This window comes from Anguilla anguilla, chromosome 16 (assembly GCF_013347855.1).
Source record: "Anguilla anguilla isolate fAngAng1 chromosome 16, fAngAng1.pri, whole genome shotgun sequence".
NCBI classification, from domain to species: Eukaryota; Metazoa; Chordata; class Actinopteri; order Anguilliformes; family Anguillidae; genus Anguilla; species Anguilla anguilla.
In genome coordinates this window covers 7,667,804-7,686,613 of record NC_049216.1, presented here as the reverse complement: position 1 = coordinate 7,686,613, position 18,810 = coordinate 7,667,804, and the positions used below count along the sequence as shown (strand labels likewise).

The following is an 18,810-nucleotide window of genomic DNA, read 5'->3' as shown; positions in this document are numbered from 1 at the left end:
TAAATCTGGCAACCCAAAGTCCACTTGCATGCAAACCCACTCGATGTCAAAAATGCCTATTAGTGGAACCATCTTTAGGGTCTCATAAATCTAATACTAGTATGTGTGTGTGTGTGCGGGGGGGGGGGGCACTTGTTCCTTTACGAAAATGGAATACACTTAAAATACACTGAAATAAAATGCAGTCACACTAGACATTGAAACGGCATATCCGCAGATGTCCATGTTATTGCCACTTTCAGATATCACAATATATTTGTCCTTAAAAATACAGCGCTGTGCCAACCATCATTGCATTATTGAAAAATCCACACATTTATAATATATTACGCTGTGTCCCATTTGCATAAGGGCTTCTGTTCACCTGGAATGTCAGATCACAGATGCATTATACAGAATGCACGCCCCACAACGATCCCTCATTATTCAACATTATTATCCTGCCAAACTGCAATGACAAATAAGGCTTGCTCACAGTGTCACATCCATTATCCCAGTTATCTACCCCCATCCGACATGCAGCTCGGATGCAACGTACCCCTAACCATACCGCGCGGCTATATTCACACTAATATCTAATTCCGTATCACAGGAATGTAATCTAGCCGCTTACCAGCAACGGTGGTTAGCGTACCGTTGCCTGCGTAACACTGCGAATGGCAGTCATGCTAACGGCACGCCCCCAAGTCCCCAGGCTTTTGCTACACGTAATCTCGTGATTACTAAGTAAACGCTGATTACACAAACGATCACCTGCGAGCACAAACAGGAAACAGGAAATGAACGCCGGGATCGCTGAAATCCACGCGCCTGGAAAGATAATAGAAAAAAGAAAACTGACAAGCAGCTTTGTCGGAGGCCTTTCTCTTCGCCTTCGGGGCCACGCGCGATTACTCTGATGCGGCTTATTTTTCAGACAGCGGCCGTGGCTCCGCGTGGCTTCATTACATTATTAATCTCCTGGAAAGGGCAGAGAGAGGCGCCAACCGACGCGCAGCGATTCCGTCCCTCGTCTGATGATTCACACGCAGAGCTGTAAACCGCGACTATGTCATAGTCATGAGGAAAATGTAATAACGTCATAAATAATAGCGTGAGCGTGTAAATAGTATGTATATACGACTGCTTATTGAAGACGAATGTCTCAAATGCATTTTATGTATAAACATATATGCATAACGCTCTTAAAATGGAAATGAAAAACGTGAAAATCTTAATTTTGTTTTACATTCAGATGAAATCATGAGCTGAGGAAATTTAAAAATTCTAAATACAAATGGGAAATTCATTTTACAAATTTATGTTTTCAATTAACGTGGACCTAAAAGGTAAGACGTGGAATTCCCTCCACAGGGAAAAAACGTTCTCCTCTCTAACCTGCAAAGGAAAGGGCTTTGGCCAGCACAGCGGCTCTGCAGGCTCCCTGAGGCGTCTGCTCGAGTGCGATTCAATTAGACTTCCCTACTTTGCTAAGTGAACTGGGAAACCACCCCCACTCCAAAAAAAAAAAAAAAAGAAAGAAAAATGTCACACTGTCACAAATGGACTTTGTGTAAAAGTACAAGAAGAACCCGAGAGTGTTCTTCTTCTGAGGCAGTGTCACTTCAGAAGGCTGGACTGCCAGCGCGTGTTCCTGGCCGCGATTCAGGACGGAATTTACATTTTGTTTACAAAGAAGCACGAGGGGAGCCAACTGGCTTAATTTTAATCAGAATTAAAACGCACCTGCCGTTCTCTCGTGTCACTCGACTGACGATTCCGGCGATGATTTATAAGACACACAGAAACGTGCGGCGTGTGTGCAATGTTGCAGTTCCCTCCAAAACTGTTCACACCCTCGATAACGATGAGCAAAGAAGGCTTTACAACATAAAACATATGGGCAGGCCTGGCCAAAGGATCAGAAGGACCTTTTAAGATTCTGTATGGAGGACTGATCAAACATTTCTCCCAAAAATTAAAACTTCAGCCCAGTGCTTGTGCATTTTACAGTCTCATTGTCAATCTTCATCAAGGCCATGAATAATTTTAAAACCGAATGATGTTCTCGCAACAACGAGAACCGCCACATGTCAACACCTAAGAAATTGATGTGTCACCACGACTCACGCCACATGCGTTTCAACAAGGTCCCGCCCCTCCTCCCAGGGGGCAAGACCTGTGTGTGCGAGCAAAGCCAGACCCTGCGTCATTTTCGCTCGTAGATGCTTACTCGTGCAGTAGGGCCACTAGGAGGGAAAAGCAGGCCGGTGCCCCCGCGTGCCGAGCCTCGCAGATGGCGGCGTTCAGACACAGGAGCGGCGGCTGCTTGCCGGACCGAGACGCACCTGTCACGCACTATCAGATACGACCCGCATTCCCCACTGTGCAGAATATGTCCGCTAAATGGTGAAGGGACTGCATTTATACAGGGCTTTTATCCAAAGAGCTTTACAATTGATGCCTCTCATTCACCCATTCACACGCGCTCACACACCAACGGTGAAAGGCTGCCATGCAAGGTACCAATCAGCTCGTTGGAAGCAATTAGGGGTTAGGTGTCTTGCTCAGGGTCACTTCGACACGCCCAGGGCGGGGGATCGAACCGGCAACCCTCCGACAGACAACCGCTCTTACCTCCTGAGCTATGTCGCCCCGGTTACAATCTACCATTCTGTTTCCAACTAAGCCAAGTCTTATGGCTGGTTTCACTGCTCTGCATGATGTGAATCTTTTAGTGCAACGCATTCAATTTCAGACGGCTGCCAAAGATTTTAAATCCACATTCATATGGTGTGTGTCGGTAGTACTAGGTCAACATACAGTACACATCGCTATATTTACCTATATATATCATGTTAAACGAGCTGAATTTTTGAAAACTTCTATGACTTTATGCTTTTAATGCTATATGTTCGTGTAAAATCAGAATTATTTTGCAACACTGTGTGTTAATTGTATGTAGTAGCTCTAATTTATGCCACTGTAACATGGTACCATACTATGAACTGACAGTTTTTCCCCACATTCTCGCTGGTGAAACAATACCGGTAAATTCTACAAGCTTGTATTTGAACTAGGAATGCTAGCTAACACATTCAGTAGCTGAAATTATCGGGAAAATGGTCAGATTTAGGGACCAGCAGCTAGCATGCTACGGACACGGTCCTCATACAACCCTCTCAGTTGAGATATTCCGGTTACATTTACTCAGTCAACATTATTCCCAGCCTTTGCAGACCTAGCTGGCTAGCTAGCCCACCTGCTAGCTGACAAATACTTTAACCATTCAAACACCAGTACAATTCTTTCAGATTACATCCAATTATAAACTAAACAATAGCTCACACTTTTACCAACATTCAAAACATAAATCTCTTGACATGTTTTTGGATAGTACTCTTTGTTGAAGAGTTTGGCCCTTCTCTATTTTCATGTGACTACGTAAGGTCAAGGCACTTTCAGCTATGCAGAAGAAAAGTAGGCTAAGTGCGTGGGGTTTGCTCCAATGACTAAACGGTTTTGGTTTGTAACAGGTTTCAATTCTCTTATGGAACTGGAGGGCCATTTTCAGATTTGACAAACATCCGAAGAGTTAAGCAAATGTCAAATGAGTATTTGACTCAGGTGTGTTGTTCCTGGTCTCCGTGAAGCACGGAGGAAACAGCACTTGACATTTTGAAGTACAGCTTCGTTCAGGCACACTGCTATTTTCAGCCCAAAAGGCTGACGTGAGAGCGCAATCCGTTCTCGTTTAGAACAAGTTTGGCTTTGTCAAATCACGACAGCGCGGTGTCTTTCATGTATTAAAATGTATTTCTCTGACGACTTTGCTCCTTCGCGTTTCGCTGCGCGTTGTCCTTACGCGACCTGGGAACACGGCGGCGGGGCACATCGGGGCTCCGTGGTCTGCGGTGCGCTACGGTGACATCACCGTTTTCAAACGGTAAATCGCTCCGAGTGTAAATCAACTCTGACAGAGTACATGTCGTCCCTGCAGGCTCACGTAAATCCTGTTAGAGTTAAACGAACGGAGACACTTTTGTCGCCGAGAATTTCACTGCAGTCGACTTCTTTTTCATTCCCCCCCCCCCCCCCCCCCCCCCCTTTATTCACAATTGACTATTTTAAACCTTTCGAGGCAGTTCCAACCGATCCTCCATGCGTCGTTGGAAAATTGCGCCAGGCCCGAAACTGGCGGCACATTTACCGGGCCATTTGGCTGGATGAAAAGGGGACTTTGAAGCAGGCTACGGTATAAATCAGGGACACAGGGGCGCAGCGGCAAAAGGTGAACGGGGTGTGAAATAAGAGGAACCGGGGAAATAAAGGCCGCGTAAAAATCTGAGTGCCGCGGCGGCGGCGGCGGCCGGTGCAACCGAACCCCCCCCTGGGTCCCGGCGTGCCGCTTCGCCGAGGGAAACGCCGCGGGCTCGAGTTTCAAAGCCGAGCGCGATGGCCAGAGCCGCCGTCGCTCTGTGATAGTTCAGATCAAGAGAGAGAGAGAGAGAGAGAGAGAGAGGGAGGGAGAGAGAGAGGGAGAGAGAGAGAGAGAGAGAGAGAGAGACGCCCCAGGCCCAATATCCCCCGCGCGGCGGCGAGTCGCCAAGGCCGTCTCCCCGGCTGAAAAGCGGCCAATAACGAGGCTGCACGCTGGCGCGCCCCCGGGCCAGCGCCGGGAGACGGAGCCTAATGCGCGCTGATGAGGCGGCGGCGTCGCTCGCCCTCCGTTAGCAATCTCCGGATAACGAGCCCGCGGCCAAACGAGATTTAATTGCGACTTTGCGGGTCGCCCTTCCAGTACCTCGCAATGCTGCCTCCCATAACACAAATATTTTCCGCGATACTCTCTCTCTCTCTACCCCTCTATCCACCATCTCTCTCTCTGTCTCTCTCTATAAACAAACAACCTCGCACTATGGAAGTAGAATATGGCTCCTAATTTGGCTACGCAAATTCCATTCCGATATGAATCTCTATCTAGCACGTTTCCGCGTAATCTGAAGAATGCATAATTCAGTTTTTAATAAGGCCTTTTATATCGAGCACGACTATCTTTCATATCTTTTGTACGCTTTCTGTAAACAATATTATTATTTCCTTTGTGGAGGTCTTTATGTCCAGTTTATGACCGACTTTTCAAGGTCCCAGACAACATTGTGTCACAGTCAATTCAACATGGACTCAGAAAGACTCAATCTGAATGCCCTTTCTCTTACAGCTGTGCATCTTGTCTAGACGGCTCTTGTAACAGACAGACCCTTTCCCTTCCAATTGGCACGGACCTGGTACACCTGAAGAGTGGGAAACGCATCTTACTCTGGCAATCAGTCAATTTGGGGCAAATCGCTCACCAAGGTAATGCAAAAAGATACTGCACGTAGAAGGGAAAGGTATCAACATTCGCAGTAAAATGTTCGGTGTAAATGTTCAGATCGCGTGCTGTAAATGTCATAATTATCACACCGTATTATCTGCGGACGAATCGATTAACATCGAAAAACAGTTTTCAGGGTGAAGCTTCCCCTTTAAGTAAGACAGAGCGAGTAAGAAACAGCTCTGCGCGTTTGCGGTTGTTTTTGATTGCGAGGACAGCGGGCTACAAGCCATCTTATTGGACTCGCTTTCCCGTATCGATCCGCAGTACGGCGAAATCGGGATTCAAAGCGTGTCGGGGCGACGTAATGGACGCGAGTCAGTGCATCCAAATTGCAAGCGCCCGTTGCTCAGCACGGTTCCGCGCGATTCGCTCACTCTCAAGACAAACGAGCAAAATGAACAGGTAGCGCAGTTCATCTTCTGGTGTATTTTTAGCGGCGATTCCCGACAATACGGAGACAGAAAATCGGTCCTAAACAATACGCCTTTTGACCCTTTAGGTGTAAGATCACAAATAATGTGATTCTAATGTTCTTAACTGAACATTCTAATGCTGATGTAACAATCACTACTGGTAGTTGAAAGCAATGGAGTCCTATAACACAGCCTAAGAATTATAAATAAAGCCTACTCTTCAAAGGGTTAAACAAAAATACTCTGCGATACACTGGTCAGTTGTGTATTGCTGCCCCGTGCATGCTGGGATAGGAACCAGCTCTTTCTTCTTGACAGCTCTTTATCTGGCTTGTGGTGCATGTGTTCTGTATCCACCATAACTGTATGTTTCAGAATTCCATACCAGATTCTGCTCTAAATAACACAAATATGTGATAAGAATGTTCCTACCTGAACATTCTAATGCTGATGTCACAGTCACTACTGGTCACTGAAACCAGTGGAGTTCTAGAACACTGTCTTAGAATTTTGAAATAACATTCCAAAAAAACCTACTCATCAAAGTGTTAATTAGCTCATGAGGCCAATTATATGTGTGATCAGAAAGTTTAGCTGCTTGTATTGCTAAATGAAAACCTGCATACACAGCAGCCCCCCAGAAACAGCTCCTGAGTCAGAACAGGCTTTTTAACCCCTTACGCTCCATGCGGTTTTGCACAGTCATACCGATATCACGGAGCCTCTTTATAGCAGAGCGACGTCTCTCCATCTGTCACTCAGGCCCTGTGCCCCGCCCTGACAGCAGACAGCAAGGGCGGGAAACCTCCCTCCTCCACCAGAGCATACCTCACCAGTCCTGTGAGTACAGGTACTCTGCCCAGTCATAGAGGGAACAGGCGCAAAAGAGGCTTGGGGCCTCCAAAACGGGAGCATTTTCACTGAGGGGATGAGGGGGTGGGTGGGGTGGGGGGTTGTGGGCAGGGTTGAGGCGGCCGGTGCACATGACAGAGATGACTCCTGTTACAGAATCCGCGTTCCGTACAGTGCCAATCACTGCAGTCGTATTAAACACTCCGCTAGTTAGCTACAATTAAATTCACTTCACTGGTACTTGGGGACGTCCCCTATGGACAATTTAAGGGCTCCAGCGAAGCAGACACAGGAAACTGACACAGAAACACTGAGACACCCATGACACGGCTGTATTTACAGACATGCAACAAATATAATTATGATTATAAAAAAGCATGGTGTGCGTTACATTATGCATACGCAGTTGCGTTGGAATAAAGAAAAACACCTTTAAATTCCATATTTGTTCAGGTTCGAGTCCACATTTCAATAGGCGGTGGGTAACAGGAAGTAGATCTGCATTAAGTAGGTCACAGCCTCGGATCTACCGCTGAGGCAAACGCACTGTGCTCATGAAAGGCTGTACTTCATACTCCGCAAGGTAAACGACAAGTCGCGTTAAGGATGCTTGTTTTGAGATGTGAAACATAGCCGTGCAACATGCTGCTACATTGTCTTTTTTGCCTTGTTCCTTCTACTCAATCCCAATGGTTTACAGTTGAAACATAAGGTTTCGGGCCATAATGGGCAATTGTTTAGAACCATTGCCGATACCATGTATTGCTTTTTTTTCTAACTCAACAGGAAGGTCAGAAAACATTGATAATTCGATTTAAGTAACCAACATTTATCATTGGAGGAGAAATATAACCTTCCAAGCGTTTCTGCTGAATTCAATCAACCCACGTCCTTAAGCCTTACGTTGGGGAGAAAGAAAACTCTACAGCTGCATTTGCGAAGATAAAAACATTTTTTTGTGGAAAAAAAACATTCAGAATTTAATCTTTGCGATTTTGATTTTAAGGACAAAGATTGACAGAATTCAAGTTGAAGTGAGCCTGCCGTATTTCTGAGGTTACACTTTTCGGGTGAATTAGCCTGAAGCAATTTGAAGAAGCTCCAACATCTAGCATAAAGCCTTCCCAGAAGACTGGAGTTTATTATAGCAGTAAAGGGTGGACCAGCTCCATATTAATGCCCATCATTTTGGATGAGATGTTGGATGTCAGGTGTCCACATACTTTCGGCCATGGAGTGTGTATGTATATACTAACTCTAAGCCCTGGTGACTAATGACACCAGCTTGAAAAAAACCCAGACTATATCAAAACCGTTATGTGGAGTCACAAGCTTAAGATGTGGCATCAGTCTCTGACATAGTCATTTCTAACATCAACTTGGAATGTCATTACAAAGAGGTCAAGGTATTACCTACTGAAGTCTGTCGCAGTCACTGTCCAATGAAAGCCCAAATAATGGTGCAGGTGCCAATATCATTCCTTCCCATATTATTAACACTGAGCTGAAACATTAGCATTTGTGTTTTTGGACACAGGAAGCATGCAATGTGGTAATACATAGGGTTATGTCAACAAACATAACTGTACGGATTTACCGCGGAATGGCTTGTTGTTGCCATTGTTGAGTTTTTTTTTTATTAATTACTATGTGTAGATATGACAGTATTGGTGGTGGCATGTTGTTAGCATTAAAGACAGTTCATTATGTATTCATTCAGTATGTTTTTTAAAAAAAGGCACTATGATTATGCAAACAGCCAGGCATATTTTTTGTTGTTCAGCAGGGTTGGGTTCACAAACCTGGCCCAACGAGGCCACACTGCTACTCTCCCGCAGTGCTGACACCATTTCCAATCTGCCGTGCAAACTCTCGCCCGGATTCCCCATCTGTGGCCCTCTCTCTCCGTCTTCTTCACCCTGCGGGGGCCATTTTACCAATTCCGGGCCCATGCGAGCTCGTTCTTCTTGCCCAATTGCATCACAGGTTCCTCTCCTCATCCCAGGCCTGAAAAAGCCACACCCCCCCGCCCCCTCCCCTGCCCTCAGCGTTGGTGAACAGAGTTAGAACCGGGGTGACGAGTCTCACGGGCTACAGCGCGATTAAGAACTAACTAGGAGCGTCTTGGGCCTGAACGCTAGCAATTATCCATTTTAACTCGATAGCCTCGGACTGCTAAGCAACAATTGCCCCCCTCCCCCCCCCCCAAAAAAAAGTTTAATCTTCTTGGCAGGAATCCCAAACTGGAGGGCCGCAGGGTCTGCTGGTTCCCTTTGGTGCGCTTAGTTGCCCAATTAAAGCGGTGTGTCCAGTAGCCTGACCCAAGCTAACTGTCCTACCCGACTCCTTGGCCCTCAGCTGTTTTTGCTGGTTTTCAGGTGAATAATAAAAAGCCAGCGTACAGCCGTGGCCTTCCTGGGCCAAGCCTGCGGACGGCCTGCTCCGCTTGAGAAAATGGGCCTGTGCTAGTTTCCTTTCTGGCTTCGAACCTGGGTTGCGCTAACTTGGATTGACAAAATGATACCACCACCTTATCGCTACCTTTAATTTCCACGACCGAAACCTCATGCCATTAATATTCTTTGAACTTTTTCGCATCGCCATATCGCTAAGTGTTGTTACTGTGAACACAAGGGGCTTCTGTGGCTACAGCACAACCCCTCTGTGACCTTTGACAATGGCATTTCATCTGAGCGGCACTCAGAAAGCCCGCGCTATTTATACTGCGGTCAGATCATGAACTGCTCCGGTGGTCAGGATGAACGACGGCCCATTGGTCAAAAACGGTCACATGGTTTTCCTGATGATGACAACCGCTCAATAAGGCCGTGGCAGAAAAACCACTGTGGCCGACTCCCACGTCTCACGTTAATCGCATCGCAGGCCTTGGAACGAGGGCCCTTCAGATCTTAAGCAAGAGAACCCGCCTCTTCAGTCAAGATAAGCACCTCGATAAAAAAACGATAATGATGGATATCACTCTTGTTTTCTGCCATTAGTGTTTACGTTCAAGTCATGAAAGTCCGCTATCAATCGTCATTCTGGACGTGAGCCTGGTGAGTGCGACGAACATCCGGCGCTCTTTCTGTCAGGCTCGTTACAAAGTGACACGCGCGCTACCCGGAGACGTGCGGTTACCAACAGTAACAAATAATAATACGCCGCTTCCAGGAACTCACAAGCTGCGCGCGGCAGTCGGGTCAGGGAGGTGGAGTTCGCATTTATCGGAAAAAGGAGGAAAAAAAAACCCCGCTCCGGAACAAGCGGCTTTTCCGCGAACAGGGGGACTCCCCGCGGACGCCGTGGAAACGGCTGACACGGGCCCAGCGGGCGGGCCGACAGCGCGCCGCTTCATCAAACGCCGAGCCGCTCGCGGCGCGGGCGGTCCGCGCGCTTCAGAGGGGGCGGGACAAATACAGACCAGATGAAAGGTGGGCGGACGGACAGATGGACGGACGTGACGAGCTCGCTAAGCTAATGCCGCAGGCCTGCAGTCATGTGGTCTCTGCAACACAGAGGCAACAGCCAAAGCGTCCGCGTTGGTTTTTTCAGAGCGCCTCCGTACTTATAAAAAAAAATACAAATAAAAAAAAACAAGATTTGCAGGAGAGAGCGTGAGAGCGAGCGAGAAAGGCGGCAGAGAAAAGCCAGAAAAGATTGCGGTGCTGCGTGTAATTTCACCGAGGCTATCGGCATCCAGTTCCCTCCCCATACGTCAAAATAAAAAATAAAAACAACACACAAAGTGGATTATTTTCTGGCCGGCTGAGGCGGCATTCGTCAGCGGCTCGGGTTGCTCCGCCACGAGAGGGCCGGTGGGGGCGGGGGCGGCGTCTGGGGGGGCGGCGCGGGGGTGAAGGGAGCTTGCGCTGTGGAGGGAAGAGGCTCCTCGCAGCCTTCCCTGGGAGAGGGTGACTGCAGCGAAGCGCTCAGTCCAGATTAACGGTGTAGGCCTGGCTTGTAAGTGAACCCTAACAACTCCTGAGTGGGGGGGTGGGGGGCAGCTGATTTACAGGCAGACCTGGCAGCCTGTCTCCTTGTGTGTACTGCTAACAGGTGGTAGGGGACTAACAGGTGAGAGGAGACTAACATGTGGGAGGAGACTAACAGGCAGGAGGAGACTAACAGGTGGGAGGAGATTAACAGGTGGGAGGGAACTAACAGGTGGGAAGGGACTAACAGTTAGGAGGAGTCACTCACTGGGCTGCAGGATGCCCCACTAAAGGGAGAAACAGTGTACAAAACTGAGCACTGCGATCAATTAACTCCCACCCCCGCCACCTGCTCTCCTCTTTTAAATGCCCCCCTGATCACACGCGAGGGGAAACTGCTGCCGCCAGAGCTTCCGTTACTGTCCGTCTCCCCCCACCGTACCTGGAGGGCAGACTGAGCGAAAGCGCTCGGTAACGTCCGTCTGCCACGCCTTACATTTCCACGGTAACGTGTGTGCTTCCGTTCTGATGATTCCCAGAGCCAGATCAATAATTCAGAGGCCTATTGATGAGGACGGGGGCTCAGGGCTCTCGCTGCCCTGGATACCTTTCCCACGGTCCTCCTCACCACCCACATCTATCAGCAGTCCTAGCGCCGCTACAGCTCCCACTGCCCAGGCCACAGCCTGTGAAGAGGCCTGCTCTGTTTAATTTGGGATGTGCACACACACACACACGCACACATGAACACACACACACACACACACACACACACGTGTACGCACACAACACCAAACAGAAAATCATTACCGCACATTAGCACCTCCCGGCTGCACAAGATGGCCGACAGCGCGGGCCCTGGCGCGTGGAGGAAAGCGAAAAACCCGGAGCGACCCCCCGGGTTCAGCTCCCCGGAGGAGGGGCCGTCGCCTCCGCCCCAGGAGCCGCCGCCGGGCCTCGTTAGCTCCGCGCGGCGCTATTTACCAGCGCGGGGACGACCTCGCCAGCTGTCGGCCGGAGCCGAGCGGGGGGGAAAAAAATATAGTACAAACATCGGTTTGGCAACGCGTCGGACAAGCTAGCGCGGCGGCTCGAAAACAGCCCCCGTCTGGACGGAAGGAAAAAAAAGGCGGGAAACGCTCGAGGCAAATATTTACGCTGGCGTAACTGAGCCTGCTTGGGAGGGTTCTCACAAACAGCGCTCAAACACGAGCGCACGCTCAGGAAAGGCTACACGGGAGACTGCGAGCGGCGGCCATCTTCTCCTCTCCTTTACAAGGGCGCGGGCTTGGAAGTGAGACTCCGAAGTGGCAGACAAGACCACCCCACGCGCTTCAACCGGTCGCGTTTCAATCAAACCGGTCGAAGGACAGGCCCGACGCCCCGATTAGATTTAGCCAGGCAACGGAGAATCAACAGAACTCCACGCTCGGCCGGGCAGACACTGCCTGCACAAACACAACAATCCATAAAAGTACTACGGTTTTTACACAAAAGGTGAAAAAGATGCGTTGGGTTTAGGATAGACCTACCAAAGTGGTGAGCTAGTTCACTTTCAGGAGTCAAGTCCCAACCCAGCTAAATATGTTTCACTCTTGGAGCTTAGGGGAAGTCAGGGTTAATTCGGTTTCCAGGAAGTCCACTGAAGGTCATTTTAATGTCACAAAGAACAGTGCAGTAACTGGCTTAAAACGTTACTCAGCTTCGTGAGTCAAGCACAGCAAGAATTTGAAATGAGAACAGTTATACTCTTAATACTTTTTATCGGGATTTCTAATACTAAACAAACCAATACTATTTCAATACTTTTATTCGAAACATTCTGAAAATGTACTTGACATTTATGCTCCATAATGTTTTTTTAATGACTAAATGATAAACATCAGAGAATGCTGCCAGGAAGTTTGTATCTGATATGCCCGGAATGCTTTTCCATGATTTTTGATTTAGAATATGTTTAAAGCAATGAAATATTTTCTAAATCCGTTTTGGGAACGTCATAATTTTATCTCTCGATCAGACGGGACTCAAACCAGAACCTTCCGCGACGGTCTGGTAAATGCATTGTGTCAGTTGCATTAATGCGACGTACAGATTGCAAAACTGACAGCGCATCCCAAATTGGTGAAGACCAGCTGTCATTTGAAGGCAAACTCAGGCAAGATCTGTGACAAAAGTTCCACTAAATACGTTTTTTTAAATTGGGAAATGGTCTCGCCAACTCTTTCAAATAAGTTGTGTCAATATTGGAAAGTCTGTTCTTAAATAAATCTGGTGTTGGTCGCTAACGCTGTGAGGTTGCACACTGCTGGGGTAAACAGTATGTCCAGGAGGCGGGACAACCGTTTTTCCACGTGCAAGGAGCCAACCCGTGTCCGGAAATTTCCATTAGCAGCTGATGAAAACCTGTTTGTGAACCGCACAAGCTGTAGCAACCTCTACTTGATAATTAACCGGGCGCGATCACCAAGCTTCGCCCTAAGGCTACATGGACTTATAAGAACAATATTTTAAAGTTCGATGCAGATCAGTGAAGCCTTTATCACAATGGAAATTACTGCCTGTGGCCCAAACCTTTTTGTCCATCCATCATCTATACTCGCTTATTCGTGGTCAGGGCATGAATCCCAGCATGCACTGGGCGTGAGGCAGGTATACACTCTGGATGGGTTGCCAATCTACCGCAGGGCACACACACCATTCACTCACACACTCATATGGGGAATTCAGAGTCTCCAATCAGCCTACCCTGCATGTCTTTGGACTGTGGGAGGAAACAAGAGTACCTGAAACGCTCCTCTCATTAAATACAATTAAATGAAAAGAAATTATCTTCTGAAGGGTTACCCGTACTTAAGAAGAATAACAGCAAGATGAATAGTAGCAATAAGAGTAATAATAAGATTACTTAGCAGGCTCATTCATCTTAGAACAGAGGTTAAAATCCCGCAAAACTCGTTTTTAGGTCTTTTAACTCATCAGCTGTCACTGGTTGCTTTTTCCTTAATGATGATTTAAAAAAATAATGAAAGTAAAGAGCTCTTATTGAATGCAGCTCCAGGTTTACTCCCTCTCTCCATTTCCAAAAAAAAAATGCTTCTTAATTATTTATCCCCGTCAGAGCTTTAAGACGTTTCCCGTTCTATTTTTTCAGGGATAGAAAAAAGATGTTTCCTTCACTTTCCCTCCCTCCCTCTCCCTCCTTCTCCCCCCTCCCTCCTCTCTCATTTTTTCATCAGGCTAAACAGACTAACTGCATATTTTCGGCCGGGTCCACCAATTGCCATAAAAGGTTAATCCGGTTCCTATATTGGGAGCAAACACCCCCTTTTATCTTTTGTCACACGTGTCACGGAACAGCAGTTCTTCAGCTATGCGAGGAAAAGGTTTTGGAGTTGCCGGAAAAAACAGTCACACTAACTGGATATTTCATATTCCACTGAGCAGCAATTATTTAACATGAATTCCCCCCCCGTAACTCAATAAAAAAATGCCCATAAGCCTTCGCCGCTAGACCGAGTTGCAGGCAGAATTAATAAATGCACCCGTGTTCGTTCATTAATGTGAAGCGGCGACATCAAAGCACCGGATTATTAAAAGATAAAAGGGCTACTCAATCTAATGGTTTAACGTGAAAGACAAATGTTCAGGCGAAAATAAACAGGGCAACCCAATAGAGAAACAAACAAAAATTCACTTACACTGAAATGAAAAATTAAAAAAAAAAAAAACAAACCAACAAATATCTCTGGATAAATAAAACACGGAAGGGATAATGAAACGAGTATCAGTTGCTGGGAATGAAATCTCTTCATTTTCATATTTCTGTATGCCGAACCTCCACCCTGAATGGTTTTTCTCTTATAAGCAGAACAATGGAAGGCGTGTGGTATGACATCACAGGGAACCCAAAAAAAAAAAAGATAAATAAATAAATAAAATACATATAGAAAAATGGGTTTTATGATGGATTGCATTCATGATGATTGATTATACATGTCTGTTCTGTGTAACTAGGATCCCACATCATAGCCAGAAGGCCTCAGGTGATTCATGGTCTTGCCTAACCCCCCGCCTCCTCCCCGTCTGCCTATCAGATGGCATGTCTTACGGTGTGAACATTTTGCGGTTTGGCCCGACGTGGTTTGATAAAGGTGTATATGGAGTTCCAGGGCGCAGGCTCGACTGTGCTGTTCCCACAATATCACAGGGGGCACAGGTTCAGCACTGTGGTTCTCCACTAGGCCATCCCTCAGGCAATCGGAAAATTAAGAAGGGGTTAGTCGCATTAGAGAAGAGACGCACATCACTACATTTAAAAAATCTGCCCGTACAACAGAAAGAGAAAAGAAGGCAAGAAATGGGTTCGTTAAAAGTATACAGTATGAATACATTTTTTAAAAATCTGAATTTAAGAGTACTTTGCATGACAACGCTTGAAAGCTGAAAGACACTAAACCAGCAGATACTGAAACTAAAGGTTCTGGCCAAAAACAAATGTACGGTTTGCAGAAGGTGTACATCGTCTGTTTCACATAAAATGGAAGCATTTCCTTCACTTCAAAGTCCACGAGGTACAGACAGATCCGGCGTATGCTAAATTGCCTATTACAAATGTACGCTTGTGCGCGTCTCAAAAAATAATTGCATGTAGAGTATATATTGACAGCGTGCTTTCTGACATCGGTTTTGATTGGTCGGTCTTTCATGACAACATGTGCCAGTGGCTTTGACAAGCATACACATATGCACTAAACAGCGTCTGTACACTGTACTGATTTTGCATCCTGCATGTAATGAGTTTAACTTAATTGAGTGTAGCACAAAGAAATAAACAAAACAAAGCAATATACCCATGTGTGTAGAGAGAAATCAGCCTTGGCACAATTGGTACCGATAAAAATGTTTTATTTTTTTTTTAAAGAATGTACTTTAGCATTTTGGACATACGTAGAACGTTCTGAAGCTATGATAAACATATTTCAGTGTATTTTAAAAACATATAAATCGCAGTACCCAAAATCGCTAATAATCTGTATAACTTTAGCCCATGTATCATTTCATATTGTATTGCAGTATCTCTTATTTATCTATTTTATTTCAATATATTTTCTGTACGTTCCATTCCTGTAAGGGTGTGTTCCAGTCTGGATTCATACAACACTATTCACCCCAAACCTGGAAGAAATGGTACATCCGAAAACAGTGTGTTAGTGATCAGTCACAGTCCAGATCACAATACCAAATCAGGACTCCTCCAGGTTTCAACATTCAACAGTCATTATCTAATATCAATATACACCTAACTTATGTTCCAGCATGCTTACATCAGCATTAACCACAAATGTCAACATAAGAGTTTCTCACTAAATAAAGGTTCAGGTATAACAAAGAAGAATATAAACATTTCCTTTCAATTTAACACATACTAGCGTTTCACAGGCAATTGAATTATTTAGGATCTTAAGATCCCATATATCCTTGACACTGGCATTCTTGCCGTCAGCTCTTAGTATAGAAAGGTGCATACATTTGAGCATAATTATGTTCTGACATTTTGACAGTGAGCAAAGATGAAATGATGAAACTATTCTGAATAGTCAAAGGAAGCTCTTGTTTTATCCCAGTGGGAAAGGCTTTAACAGTCAAACTCACTGCAAATTATTCTGTTAGATCACATTTTCTGGCATTTCAGACAGAAATGACACGTCCTAGGGAGAGCAAGATCTTCAGATATGAAAAAACGGACATTTACCTTTGGTCCGGGTATGCTTAAAGGCCACCCCTTCTAGATATTGGATCATACCATACTGACATTTTAAGAAGGTTGTATTTGTTCAAAGAATAACCATCATATTTACTTTCGATTTTTTACAAAGAGCAGTTATTTTTAAAACACCATATTATTATTTTTTTTTATCATTTAGTATATTTAACCTATTATTATTACCTTTAAAAGGACAGGGTTTAAATCCTTCTGCATCACCTCCTTCTTCAACACAAGCCTGAAAATGACATGCCAAAAATAAAATGGTACTATTTTTGTTCCCTTCTGACTACAGGCATAATCCTGGTCCTGTCTGAGAGGTAACCCTTGGGAATTTATTTTCCATGAGTCAGAATTACTCTAAATGTTTCCGAGAGCAAGTAACAGAAGCTCAGACGCAATGGAAGTGGAAGTTTTTTCTCACCTAAAATATATTTTTGATGGATACAGATGCCTGTGCCTGGTGGGTTTAGAAACACAATGGAGCCACAGCCACAGCACTGGACAAATCCTGTTTCAAATGTGATGACAATACCACCAAAATTAAGCATTCTGCATGGGCTTTTCTAAGCGGTGTCTAGGGTTTTCAAAAAAGGCCATTTGGAGACTTCAAAATGACACCAAATGATAATATGGATGTTTAGACGTGTAAAATACTATATATTGTAAACTATATGCTAGTGTAATTAGCTTGCTTTCCCACTGCCTGTCACCCTCCTCCTCTCTCTCCCTCTGTCTCTCAATGGGCCCCATTGGCATAGTGAGGGACTGCTTGGCCAGTACATGTCAGATAAGCTTATAGGTGGGCTCGTTTTATTTCAGAGAGTTTATCAAAACTGGACATAATAATATTAATATGTACACAATACTTTCAGCCTGCATGCAATGCTTAAATGGAGAACAATGATAATTCCTCAGGAGAATTGCTAAGTAAACAATGCACATTCTATCGATGCTTCTCAGAGTTAGCGTGTTTTTTTTGGACTAAAAATTACTGTGAATTTTGTTCACCGGATCCTTGTAATGATAAAAAAACACTGACTTTACCACAATTCATGCCGTCTGTGGATTTTCAAAAAAAACGCATAGAAGGTGAGGACCCCCAAACCACGTTTTGCCACCCAACACGTTACAAAATAAGGATCCGCTGTCGCTGAAACATCGGCACCATAAAATAGTTTATAGAGACAGAACCGCGAGTTTTAACACTTTCAGTCAGTCCGTCGTGCGACTAGACTGAGTGAAAACGTCGCCATTAAAAAAACTGAACGAATGCAGATAAACCCACTCTGGCCGGGTGGCTTAATGTTCTTACCATTATACAAAGGTTTTCAAAGTTGATCAACATAATCAGTAATTAAAGGCCTTGCCCGATCTGAAACATGACACTTAATGGCCGACACAGAACCAACGACAGCCGAGCCCCACAATCTCCATCAGCAAAAATGGAATTAAATTAGGGCATGAATTCTCCCCACCTTCCACCCTGCCCCTGTTCTCCACATATCCCCCGCATAACAGGTGAATGGCCTTATCTGACAGGAAGGCCGAATTTTACCGAGGCAAAAAAGAAGAATTGTATTAAAGGAAAGCCATATATTCTTCTACAGCAGACCAAAAGCACCAAATCACATTTCACATTTCTTTCTGTATACTCCTGTTCTATGTGCAAACATTTATTCCTAATTTGACTTGACAAGTTCATAAAATCCCTATTGATCTTATATAAGACAGACCGGTATTTTTTTTTTTTAATTCTGCAGATATTATTGCCATGACCATTACTTCAGTTCTTAATATCACTTTAAGCTCTAACTCCATACCTAATATTCGGAAATCAGCTATGGTTCTCCCTTTATTAAATGGTGGCGATCCATCTGACTTAAATAATTACCGTCCCATATCTAGACTGTCTGTTCAGGCCAGAGAACTTGAATCTCTGGTCAATGACCATTTTAACTGATAATACTATTTTAAGTGAATTTCAGCCAGGTTTTAGACCAGGCCATGGTACTATAATGGCTGCCACATTGGGTACAAATGAGATCATACACTTCTTAGATTCTGCACAGCACTGTGCATAATTTTATTTTATTTTTTTGTCAAAGGCATTTGATACTGTAGACCACATGTTGCCTTTACGGGGCACTGAATTGGTTTAAGGACGACCTATCTACAAGACACAATGTGTCTTGATAGAAAATTACACCTGTATTGTATTTGGAAGTGCAATATATATATGTATATATATATATATATATATATATATATAGATGATATATCTTCTTGCACTTCCAAATACAATACATATATAATTTTATTTATCATTTATTTATTTAGACGGTACCATTGGGATGCACAATATCTTCCCGGGGGTCCTGGTCAAGATGGCTGTAAAAAAAAAAAACCAGGAGTTTTATATTTGCCCTTAATCCAAGTATCCGGATCATGGTCTGCACATTGATGTGGGCTGCTTCCAACAGCCCA

The 18,810-nt window shown here is 45.1% G+C and overlaps 1 protein-coding gene across 1 annotated transcript in view; it reads right to left on the bottom strand.

The window, feature by feature from the left end:
• LOC118215787 (transmembrane protein 263-B-like) overlaps positions 1 to 18,810 on the bottom strand; it is an 88,337-nt gene that overhangs the window by 9,773 nt on the left and 59,754 nt on the right. The gene's annotated exons all lie outside the window — the stretch shown is intronic.